This window comes from Saccopteryx leptura, chromosome 3, assembly GCF_036850995.1.
Source record: "Saccopteryx leptura isolate mSacLep1 chromosome 3, mSacLep1_pri_phased_curated, whole genome shotgun sequence".
NCBI lineage: Eukaryota > Metazoa > Chordata > Mammalia > Chiroptera > Emballonuridae > Saccopteryx > Saccopteryx leptura.
The window spans coordinates 55,259,056-55,271,824 of record NC_089505.1 but is presented as its reverse complement, the minus strand read 5'-3'; the positions used below and the strand labels follow the sequence as shown (position 1 = coordinate 55,271,824).

Sequence of the window (12,769 nt, the reverse complement as noted above, 5' to 3'; positions counted from 1 at the left end):
ATAGTCTCCACTTATTTCCCTAGAGGATGAACCATTCTTAACTAACAGTATTGAACATTAATTTCATGCACGTCCCATAAAGCAGGTGATTTGGAATGAGATTCTAAAACTGGGGAGGGACCTGGACTGGCAGTCAGGGGTGGGGAATAAAGAATGCAATGGGATGTCAAAAGCCATAGAGGCAGAGAAGCACGAGTCCCGTTAGGATGACTGTCCCTCTCAGCTGGCCGGAGCAAAGGGCCTGGGCTGCAGAGGGAGAGGAGGAGAGGCTGGAGGAGTACAGGTAGGTTGAGGAACAGGAGGTTGTGGAATTTGTACTTCTGCATCAGACAACCTCACCGTGACCTCGAGCAAAGGAGTGACAGGCTGAAATCTGTGTTTGAGGACAATTACTTTAGCAGCTGTTCATAGACTGAAAGGAAGCAGGAGAAAGACTGGCATCACTAAAGCTAATTGTTGCATTCTGACGACAGGCTAATTACCAGCAGGTGAGTCTAAACATTGCGGAATGTTATCCCTCCAGTGTGATGTGCAGAGGCTGGCACAGCTATGGTTTGAGTTTGTAAAGCCGTTGTGGCAGTGCAGCGGAAGGAAGAACCCCCTTCTTTGTGCCTAGAATAGGACCTACAAGCCTTCATAGCACGTGGTGGAAGGAAATCTCACAACTCAAGAATATTCTAAAGTTCAGTCAAGAGGGACGCTGGCTGGGCTTCAGTTGCCACAGAAGCAGGCTTCTGACCAACCTGCTGCTCCGAGCCTTAGGCAGCAGGGTCAGGGGCTGTGGTGCGGTGCACAGAGGCGAGTGGCAGCTCTCCGGCTGCCTAGATAACTTCCCTGATGATCAACGTGAAGATTGGACAGTGGTCACGGTGATGCCCAAAGTTCTGTCCTTGGACCGAGGAGCAGCCATAATGCTTGGCTGGCTTGCTCTACCTCAGACACCTTCAGAAACTTTCCCGGAATTCGGTTCAGATCCTGCTCAGGTCTGCGGCTGATTCTAAGGGAATTTGGCAACTTTTGGAGATGTCCTTGTATCTTTCTTCTCAGGGTGTAGACCTTCTGAAGCTGCCACGTGTGGCAACGGTGGGTTCCCTCCCAGTAGTAAAGGAATGTTTTATGGATAAGAGCGTCTGCCTTGGAGTGGGCTATACTGGGTTCAAATCCTGGCAGAGGCGTTGTCTAGGTGAGGGAGGAAGTGATTCAGCCTCTCTGAGCTTTAGTCTCTGGGTCGTGAGTAATAATAACAGTGTCGTTAGGGATAGGTGAGTAAACATAGGGTGGCACATCACAGGTGTCCTAGGAGTGGCAGATACTGCTCTAGGTCAAGGGCTGCAGCCCCGGGAGAAGAGCACGGCTGCAGTGAGACCTGCTGGGGTTTGAAAGGCAGCTGTGAGCAGTTGGACAAGTTTTATAACCTCTTTTTGCCTGCAGTTTCTCATTAATAATTCTAACAGCTAGTATTTTTTGAAAACTTTATGTATGTAGCCTGTGTTCCAAATATTGCATGCCCACTTCAACCCTATGGGGAATACCATTGTTAAACCCATTTTACAGATGGAAAAACTGAGGCACAAGGAAGCTTTTACCTGGTGTCATTGGCTAGGAAAGGGCAGTGCTGGGATATGACTGGCAGCCTGCCTCCAGAATCTTCATGCATCACTACTGAGGACAGCTTATATACAAAAAATAAATGAAGATAATAACCTCTACTTCGTAGAGTTAGCAGTGTCCAATGTAAATAACAAAAGTTTAAATGCCCAGGAGGTACCTGGCACATAGTAGATGCTTATTAAAAATTGCCAGGCCTAGCATGCGGAGGACCCGGGTTTGATTCCCGGCCAGGGCACACAGGAGAAGCGCCCATTTGCTTCTCCACCCCTCCGCCGTGCTTTCCTCTCTGTCTCTCTCTTCCCCTCCGCAGCCAAGGCTCCATTGGAGCAAAGATGGCCCGGGCGCTGGGGATGGCTCTGTGGCCTCTGCCTCAGGCGCTAGAGTGGCTCTGGTCGCAACATGGCGATGCCCAGGATGGGCAGAGCATCGCCCCCTGGTGGGCGTGCCAGGTGGATCCCGGTCGGGCGCATGTGGGAGTCTGTCTGACTGTTTCTCCCTGTTTCCAGCTTCAGAAAAATGGAAGAAAAAAAAATTGCCATGGTGGCCCGACAGCCAAGAACTTCTTCCTTCATAAGTGTAATGATAGCTTATAAAACACTTCCATGCTGTCGACCTTGGAGTTTAGGGAAACCATTCCAGATATTCTTGTAAGATGTCTGGTTCCACTTTTACAAGTAGATACTGGGACAGAGCAAATGCCCAAGGTCACAGAGTGGTGCAGCCAGGATTAGAACCTGAGTCCTCATCTTGCCTTTCCTCTCAGTGAGACACAGGATACGACCAAAGCTGTTTGAGTTACGCATCCTGTGCCAAGTACCGGAGTCACATTTTTACCACCATGGCATCATTTTCTCACATTGGGCAGCTGATTTCAGAGAGGAAATAGGTTGGACCTGAACATCTGGGTAGCAGGGGTGGAGGGCTGCAGAAAAGCAGGTATCTACCACACTTTCCATCTCCTTGGCCGTTCGGGGCAAAGGGAGGGGGTGGAGGGAGGAGTTGCTATGCTTGCTCTTATTTTTAACAGTGAAGTTTTTATGAATATGAAGCTGCCTCCTCTCTCCCTCTCTCCATGCTAATGGACCGGTTGTAAAGAGTAAAGTGTTAGAAAGACCACTTTTCCAGACTTCATCTAAAATCTTAAAATCTATTATTGATCCGTAGACCATAAAGCAGCTTTTTCCCCACTCTGGGTTTTTTCTTTTTCTTTTTTTTTTTTTAAACTTAGAATGCCTGTACTCAGATAATATATAAAAATAACTAATAAACTCAGTCCTAACACAATGAACATCTACTTTTTTTGTCCAAGGCAGAATTTTTGGACAGCATATGAACCAGCATCAGCTAGTTTGTGTATTGATGAGACTTGAAATAAAACACAATTATTTTTTCATATTCAATAAGTTATCACAGTTCTTTTTCCTAAAGCAAGGAAGCCGGACTGTGTATGCCTCTAGCGCCCCATGTAGCTCTGACATTCTGACCCCACTTGTCAGGATAAAAAGGGGCTAGGTGAAATCTGGACTAGGGGGCAGCACTCCCTAGAGGGGACCATGGACTTGGGGGTCATAGGAGCTGGACTCCAATTCAGCTTTGCCCCTTTCTAGCGGTGACCTTGAGCAAGTAATTTCCTTAACCTTTCTGAGAAAGTTTTCTCATCTGTAAAAATGGAGGTAATAATCAATACTTCAGTAACATTGTTATTTCAATGAAATAAGTGTATATGTGAAATAAGTATGTGAGATATACTTGTTTTCAGGTGAAATAAGTGTCTAAAAGTTCCTAGCACTGTATTGGACATAATATAGGTGCTCAGTGCAATTTGACTCCTTTTTTTAAAAAACACAGCAGTGTTCCTAAACCATTATAGGAAGTGCTTGGTGCTGAAAGCCGGGGGCATAGGTCTCGAGGTTCTTCTTCAAAATTCTGTGCAGAAAATTAGCTACATTATGTAATTCTTTACTTTATTTTTCTCTTGTGAATGGATGTAGCCACCTGCTCCAGTGCCTTTGTAAAAATGTACATTGTTAATCATAAATCCCTCCAGGCTTTTAGAAAAGGGCCAGAGACAGGGGCATTTGGTTTGCTTAAACTCCCAGGTTCCAGAAAGGATTTGAGGTAGTTAAAGAGCATCAATCGGTCCGTTTTCCAGGATGAAGATACTTTTGTGAGTGCACAGGAGGGGTTCTGCAGTTCGGGATTCTTTGTCCTCCAGGGAACTTTTAGAGGTCAGTAAGAAATAGCAGTAATGGCTTGTAAGAATAAACAGACCTCTGCCCATATAACTCAGAACCAGCTAAGCAAAGAAAACCAAAATTTTAATTTATAAAACAAGGAATTAAACATGAAGTTATCCCGCAAGAACAAGTAGGGGTTCTTGTGCGGTTGTGAATTTTATTGATTAAAGGGTAAAATAAGATTGCTAAAGAAGACAATTATTTTTTAAAAATCAAGGCCAGTTTTTTGTTGTTTGTTTGTTTTTACTGTACATGAAACTTAGCCTGTCAGAGCCATGTTGTGAGCAGCACCGTGGTGATGAAGTTGATTCGACCAGAAACCCAGCACTGGGTTAGGATGACTCCGACCTTTGGTCCCTACACCCCTTTCCTCACCGTGGGTTATTTCCCATAACAATCGCCCTAGGAAGAGAAAGGATTTTTAAAATTACTTCCATCAATTAGTGAACTATAAGAAAAGAGATGCCACTCACTTCATTAATAAAAATGCCTTTCATTTTGGTAAAAACAAAAACAAAAACAAAAAAAAAAACAACATTCCAAAGCTCTCCAGGAAGCAATGGTTAACAGGGAGAGAAAGAATCACTTTTTGGCAGAAACTTGCCAAGCTATAGCTCTTTCGGGGATGGGCTTGGTTGGGAGACCGCCGTCTGGCATCACACCCGGCTTTATCAGCTGGTGCAGGTGGTTCTGTTCATTGAGTGTCCCAGAATAGCTGCAGCTACCTGAGAGCAGTCCAGTCCTCGGGGACTCATTATTGTCCCAGATAAACAGCATGGCTGAGGCCAGCACTTAATGGCTGTATTTAACCGTGATAAGTTACGGGGCGACAGCCGGAGTGAGTGGCATCCCTGGTAGGGCCTGGGTAGTTGGACAAAGGCGAGCGGCTTGGCAATGGGCATTTCTTGCAGGTGATAGAATTGGTGCCACAGGGTTTTGGACTCCTAGGAATAAATGTGACAGAGAAGGGGAACTTGTCTTCTAAACAGGAAAGACGGGATAGATATACAGAATTTTGACTATGCTGACTGCAAAGGTATTTGAGAAAGGGAAGAAGAATGAAAGCTTGGAAAATGGATTAGATTAATAGAAGCAGGTGTCCTGGGAGAGCTGGACTCTCTAGCACCATGAAAGAATGAGCTTGGAAATATTGGAATATAAAATAAGATAGGCAGTTTTCTCTAGACACACATTTATTTTGATGTGTAGTTCCTTAAAAATTATAAAATTTCCTTTTAAATGCAACCAGCGTAAGTCTTAAGCTGTAAAGGCCAAAGAAGAAATGGGACAACATGGTCATTTTTGGACAGTGTCAAGTGAAAGAATTTATTAGTACTCAGCATAACTGTGTCTTTATAATTCTCCAAAAAGTCTCATGTGAGAAGAGAGGATGAGCAGCTCCATCACGTTCTGAGCAGGGCGTTCCTGCGGGTCGGGCAGAGGGCCAGGACAATGGAGGCTCCCTCAGTGCGTTCGATGGGCAGTTGTGATTCCATGAGGAAGGCACTCCATTCCTCTGGCCCACGGGGGAAGGTTGGCCTGGAATTCTGAAGGCACCTGGCCACAATGCCTGCGGAGACCGTGAATGTGGAGCTGGTCTTCATACACAGTTCATACGTGGTCTGTGAGTGATGTTCCGGATCACAGGGCCCTGGGTTGTCCTGCCTTCAGACAAGCCCCCAGTGCAGAAGAAAACTCAAATGTAGGGCACAAGTATAGTCACTTTTGCAGCACCCCTTGCACTGAGGGACACTCCAAAAATTTCTACCAGAAGGGTGTGTGTGTGTGTGTGTGTGTGTGTGTGTGTGTGAATGTGACATTTAGTAGAGACTCTTTCTGAAACACTGGACTTTGGGGTCCAGAAATTAATAGTCTTCCTTACACATGGATAACATTAATATCCAGCTGTTCAAGTTTATCACCCTTTATACTTGGTGCTGGCTTTGGGACAAACATCCTATAATCACTAAATATAAGAGATGGGAGATATAACAGAAAATTTCCCCCAGACCCCATTTCACAGAGAAGGAATCAAGGCTTGGGGAGGTTGAGGAGTAGGTCTAAGGTTGCACAGCAAATAACCTGAGCCGCTGTCTCACTTGTACTATTTTCATTCAGATCAAGACATTTAGACAGGACAGATTTTCCAGAAGAGCTCTCTGCATGGCCAGGGCAAGCTTGGAACCAGCTTAGGCTCTGGAACTGCCTGCCATAATCACTTTTTAAAACTCCAAGCTCACCCCGCCCCCCCCCCCCCCCCCCCCCCCACACACACACACTCTTGAGTTGCCTACCACTAAGTGTCAGGAGGGAGAAGCCCGAGAGTGGGTCTTCTTCATTTTCACGGACCCCAGAGTCTATTCCTGTGTCGCCGGCAAGGAGTCTGCTCTGAACCAGAGCCCGATGGACAACTGAGGATGACCTCTCTCCTCAAAAGTTTTCAGCAGAAAGGGACTTGTACTGCCACCACCTGGCCTTGTGCACGTCCCAGACACAGCAAACGTAGGGTGAGAGGAAAGGAAGCAGTGCGCATTGTCTGCGCTGCCATTCTCCTACAATGAGCTCCGTGTGAAGAGGTTTTCAGCGCGGAGGAGAGGGCTGCGGAAATAGCGCGGCGCAGCTGGGCCCTGCGGAACTTTGGGGAAAACACGTATTTACCAGACAATAATAGATACCAGAGAATAATAATGGTTATTATAGTGTTTGGGATGGCAAATGCTGTAGTTAACGTTCCAGAATGGCTCTCATTATAACCCCGCTTTCCTGGTCCCTTATGAAAGCCTGGAAATGTTCTCCGACTAGGCTGATGCTGTCCGTGTTTGGCCCTTGTCCAAAGGTAATTTGAATATAAAGAAATTCATTTGAGAAGTAATCTTCTGGTTTGGGGGATCATGATTACATGAAGGAGGAAAAAAAGCTATATCCTTGAAAAAACAGTTGAAGCATTCTTAAGTAATTCAAACTTGTGGTGTTTCCTAGTCACTGGAAGAAAGTAGTAAACATTTCATTTTTCCTTTTCCTTTTAAAAGAAAGGGTTCAGAGGCTTCCTCTGACTGTAAGATTTGCTCCCTCTTGGTCCCAAGCTCAGAGGGGAGATAGTTCCCACCTTCCAGAGCAAGCTTCAGGCTGTGCCCCCTAAATGCAAAAGAGTTGTCTCAGAAGAAGCTACTCTTGTGTCTTTGGATCTGTATGTCATTTCTAAGCTCCTCCCTAACCCTTTGTAGGCTTGCATTTGATGGTGGCTCTCAGGTGTTTCTGTTTTTATATTCCTCTTGCTGTTGTCTCGTTTACAAAAAAAGGAAGGGATGCAGGGAGGGAGGAAGGAAGGGAGGCAGGGAGGGAGAAAGGAAGGAGGAGAGGGAGAGAAGGAAGGAATGAAAGAAGGGAGAAAAGGAAAGGAGGGAGGGAGGGAGAGAAGGAAGGAATGAAAGAAGGGAGAAAAGGAAAGGAGGGAGGGAGGGAAGGAAGGAGGAAGGAAGGAAGGAAGGAATGAAAGAAGGGAGAAAAGGAAAGGAGGGAGGGAGGGAGGGAGGGAAGGAAGGAAGCAAGGAAGGAATGAAAGAAGGGAGAAAAGGAAAGGAGGGAGGGAGAGAAGGAAGGAAGCAAGGAAGGAATGAAAGAAGGGAGAAAAGGAAAGGAGGGAGGGAGGGAAGAAGGAAGGGAGGGAGGGAGGGAGGGAGGGAAGGAGAGAGGAAAGAAGGAAGGAAGGAATCAAAGTGAGCTCTTTATTCAGACATAAACATCCACATTTCCAAATCTGACCATGCCAAATAAAAAGGTTTCCATGGCCTTGTAATTCCACCCCCATTGCATATTTGTGGTGTTTTGCATTTTCACTTTGGTTATTTAATATACATATTAAATGCACTCAGATCTGGTGATTTACTATGATTTGGGGAACTCAGGCATTTCCTGTCATGCACATTCAGATTTTCAAACCTTGTTTTTGGTTGGTCATTATTATTATTATTACCATTAACACCAGGACTTGGATAGCCAGGTTCAAAGCACAGGCTTGTACTTGGTCCTGCCTGTGGGCATCTGGGCCTCCTCACACTTGTGCTAAATTCATGCTGCAGACACCTTGAGCAAGTTTCCAGGTCTCTTTGTGGTCTCCGCCTCTTCATTGATAAAATGAAGAAATTGTCCTATATTATCTCTGGGGTCCCTTAAAGTTTTAAATTCTATCACCTTTCTGATATTATTTGTTCATTGTTTTAGTCAAATTTTACCCATGTACATTTCTGACACCCCCACTTACTGATGGGGTGGGGGGGAAGGTACTGTTTGGGAGTATGGGGACAAGAGCCACTTGACCCTCATTCATCTGATGGATGTGTGCCCAGCCGAACTAAGCTGGGTATAGAGACATGAGCACATAGATACAGCCCAGAGCTCAGGGACTTTTAGTTGGCATACTTCTAAGTGGCTGCTTATTGGGAGTGACTGAGTGTCCTTAGGAAGTTATATTTTAAACCAAGGGACTGGTAGCAAATGAAATAAACTAGTAGGGATGGTTAGCAGAGTCTAACGTAGTGAAAGCTGGGTGGGCATTCCCTGGAAACTGACTTTCTGGTGAACAGTGCTGTTCAGACCCTCTGCCTGGGATCCCAAGGCGTGGCAGGTGTATAGTCGTCCAGTCCTGGGCTTCTGTTTGGTTTGGATGTGAGGCCATATGAATGGCTCACCTTTGTCAGGCAAGACCCACAGAGGGGGCATTTCTTCCAGCTCCGACTGCCTCCATGAGAAACCTCTGAAGAGAAGTCACTGTGTCGACAGTAGCGTTCATGTACTCAGAAGTGGATTTCTTGGCTTTCCTCCTTTGCAGGAAGCTCCAGGGTTGTTGCATGAAGGACTGGGGTGAGGTCCGTAGCTCCAGAGGCCTGTGGTGACCTTGCCTAGCTTTGAAGTGACCTTGGCAACTCAAAAGACCTCCTGCCAATTGGTGCTCTAATGTGGAGGGTGAAGGTTGCTGGGCGGCTAAGGAGGCTATTGTGGTCTTCAGAGGAGAGTGTGGTGCACCGTGCTCATTGTGGTATTCCAGAAAGCCACTCAAGTTTTATTTCCTCTCACAAAGCTGGCAGGGCTGACCCGGAGCAGAAACGTGAATGAGAGTCATGTCGAAATCACGCTGTGGTGCCTGAAATCTGGGGACTCACGTAGGTTGGGCCTGACTGCTGGAGAAAGTGGTTCTCTGACTCATGCCTGGGGGCCTCCAGCTGGCAGGGAGGGCTGGTTTGGTCCTGTGGGTTCTGATGACCACTTCTCCTCTTTTCCAGGAATACTCACTCACAGGGTACCTTGCATGGAGAGAGGGCGCAGAGCAAGCCATGTCATGACATCCAGTGACACCAGCTGGTCAGCTCACCACCCCCTCTGGCTAAAGCTCAAGCAAATAAAGCTGCTTCCCGTCATTAAGCATCTCAGAGGAAGCAGCCCACCCTCGAGGCCTCCAGCCCAGAGGAGCCAGCACGTCTTGGACCCAGCAAGTGGGCCCGGCCTTCCTGCTGCCACCGTCTCTGCTTCTTCCCAGAGGAACTTAGGGATTTCGCCCTTGGTTTTAAAAAAACAAACACCAACAAGCCACAAGGACCAATGTAGGTATTCTCCCCGCTCCATCCTCAAGGCTCAGAGGGTGAGGCTGGAAGATGATACGGATTTGAAAACAAAAGTCTTTTTTTATACTTTTTAAAAACTGCTGTGGTTTTGCTGCTACATGAAGAATTGTGATTTGCATTGTACGGTTTTGGACCTATACTGTTCATGTTTCGACGGCAGAGAGGGGTCACACTGGAGTCCCAACACTTCAGGTTCATCTCTGTCCTGCCCAGGATGCACTTTTAAATGAAGAGGTAGAATATTTTATTGGCTGGTATACTTTTCTTGTTATTTTTACAAAGGCCACCTTTATCCTTTTTAATGCCATATTTTCAGTGTTACACTTTTATGGCTTTTAATTTTCAATTTGACAGATGTAAGAAGCAGCATGAATAGTTTATACTGTGGTTTTTCAGAGACCGAATGCCAAGAGAACTCGGTAAATGTTTATTCTTCTCAGCTTTCTCTTTAAATTCCCCTAAATAGCGCCCCATTTGGGAACAGAGCAAGAGTGTTGAACTGAAGACCAAAATGCCCTCAAGGTGTAAAATAATCCGAGGGGGAATATTTGCTGGGCGTCACGAAAGACTTGGATGAAATTTCAACCCTGATGGTTTTCGGTGATCCAGGAAGTCAGTGAAGCAATCTCTCTATACGCAGAGCCCTTTCATGATAATTAGAATGGTATGGACAAACCAATGAAAACAAGAGGGAAAGTGAGAAAGATCACCCATGATTCTGTTTCACTGTTTGCGTTCTCCTGTCATGGTTAAGAGAAATGTGCAATTCGATCCTCAATCAGTGGGTGGAGGATAACAGGGTAGATTTTCTTGTGTGCACTTGTACAGTTGTAGCTGCGAGTCCCGAAGTCCTCTAGAGCATGTGTACTGGCACTGAGTTGGTGAGACAGTCGTGGAGTATCCCATTCTGATGAGTACAGAAAAAAGAAAAAAAGAGAAAAAAATAAGAAAAAAATCCAAAAAAAAAAGAAGAAAACTAAAAAAAAAAAAAAAAAAAAAATCAAATCACCTTGTGATTCAGTGTATCTGTTTACTAACTCGAATAAAGCAATTGTTCCCTCTGGAGGGGTCCAGCCGCCCCCGCCTACGAGGCCGCTGAGCGCCGCAGGAGGGTGACAGGGGCGGGCAGGTGGCTAGGCGAGTCTGTGCTCCGCCGGCCTTGAGACACCGCAGCTGTGGATGCGGTGTCCATACTGTGTTTCTATATTCTCCTTTGTACAGTCACTTAACAAGTCAAGCTACTGTTTTACAGGTGCTCCTTATTTATTAGAGCTGTGGGAGCTTGGGGGACACACCTGGCGAGCGAGCTCACTTTTTAAAACTGAAATGGGGGGAGGGGGCAACGGGAGGGAGGTGGGTGGGAGGGGAAGCTCGCAAGCCCAGGAAGAGATTTATAAAAGTGAACAAAACGAAAACTTCCAGCAACAAATTAAACAAACACACCAATCCCACCCACCCCCACCCCGCCCATGCAGGAGGCCGCAGCCCCTCCTCTGGGTGCCCATTTCCCTGCGGGGCCCCGACATTCTCCTCTCTCCCTGACCGGTGTCAGATTCATCAAACAAAAATAAATCTCTAAGAAAAAATGCACTTACATGTGCTTATTTTGCTCTTCTCATTATTATGACTATTGTTATTTTCCTAGTTATTGAAGGTGTTCATTTCTTTCCTCTGGGGAAAACATTTTCTAAAATATAAATTCAGTAAGTTTGAAAAGATGTTGAGCTACATAGGGGCAGTGCTGGCCCTTCCCTACCTGGTGTAGTTCACACTTCTCTGCAGACAAGAGCCCACCCGGCTGCTGGAGGGTCCACTGCTGACCACACACGGTGGGTGTGCAGCAAGGTCCTGGACCTGGGCTGTGCCTTCCCACGGCCACTGCAAGTCCTGGTCACCTCAACTCCCAGGCTTCGGGTCTCAGGCTCCAAACGCCCCCGCCAGGATGCAAAGCTCGTGTGTATGGTTTCACTCCCACCAGTGGATCATCTCACCGTGTGGGCTGGGCGGTGCTTTTGTTTAGCTTTATGTGAATGTGGTAGATCAATTAAACATCAGAAAGTTTCTTTTTTATTTTTTCTTCTTTTCCAAGTGAGAAGAGGGGAGATAGAGAGACAAACTCCTGCATGTGCCCGAATCAGGATCTACCCAGCAACCCCCATCTGGGGCCATGCTTGCAACGGGGCTATTTTTAGTGCCCAAGGCAGAGGCTCCAAGGAGCCATCCTCAGTGCCTGGGGCCAGTGTGCTCAAACCAATTCAGCCATGGTTGTGGGATGGAGAGAGAGAGAAGGGGGAGTAGGAGGGGTGGAAAAGCATATGGTTGCTTCGCCTCTGTGCCCTGACTGGGAATCGAACCTGGGACTTCCACATGCCAGGCCAATGTTCTCCCACTGAGCCAACCAGCCGTGGCCAACATCAGAAAGTTTCTAAGGTGGGAAGATCTAGTCAACATAGACCTCATCTAGTCCTCTCTTTCTACAACTACAAAAACTGAAGCCTAGAAAAGTGAACTGACTTGCCCAGAGGCCCACACTGATTTGGTTTAGCTCATCAAAAAACAAATATTTGTTAAAAGCGTAGGCACTGACAGCATTGTTTTGTAAGTTCGCATCCTAGGAGTGGATTCTGGAGAGCTGGTTCGCATTTCTGTGGAACCTGAGGGAATCTTGAAGGTTCCTGGTGTGGGTTGTGTTTATGATGACACATCAGAATGCCACAGGCCCAGCTGAGCATGTGTCGGGCTGGGGCACCCAGCTGTAGCTGTCTGTGCAAAGTCCCTGATAGCTTTATTCATCTGGACTTGGCTATAGAGACAACCATCCGGGACATTGATTTTGCTTTTGTCTGTAGTCCAAGATTGTCAAGCAAACATTTTGACCCTTCTGGAAACAAATGGTACCATTGTTTCAACATGAAAAGATTCTGTGGCGTCTCATTAGACATCAGTACCCTCTCCTCCTCTCTTCCTTCTCTTAGGCCTAGTGTTCCCTGAGTATATAATCCTCTTGAGCTTGAAAAACTATATATAAAGAGAAAGAGAATAATGCAAATGATACTACATACCACCATGTATTGAGCATATGTTATCAGCCTCATTTAATATTCACAGTAACCCTATGAGGAAGGTCCTATTGTTTTCCACTTACTACATGAAGAAGCAGAAGGTCAATGGCTTTAGTAATTTCCCAACATCACAAAGTGAATCCCAGTGAATTATAGACCGGGATTCAAACCCAGGAGGTTTTGGTGTCAGAGGTCACACATCCAATCTGTAGAAAAACTGTTGACATCTTCATGCAGGGTC

The 12,769-nt window shown here is 46.2% G+C and overlaps 1 protein-coding gene across 2 annotated transcripts in view; it reads left to right on the top strand.

Annotated features, from left to right (window-relative positions):
- SOBP (sine oculis binding protein homolog) overlaps positions 1–10,791 on the top strand; it is a 172,368-nt gene extending 161,577 nt beyond the window's left edge. For both annotated transcript variants that reach the window (XM_066373543.1, XM_066373541.1), the window contains one exon: positions 9,128–10,791. The gene's annotated coding sequence lies outside the window, so the exon portion shown is untranslated. The remainder of the gene's footprint in view (positions 1–9,127) is intronic.
- Positions 10,792–12,769: the final 1,978 nt, after the last annotated feature.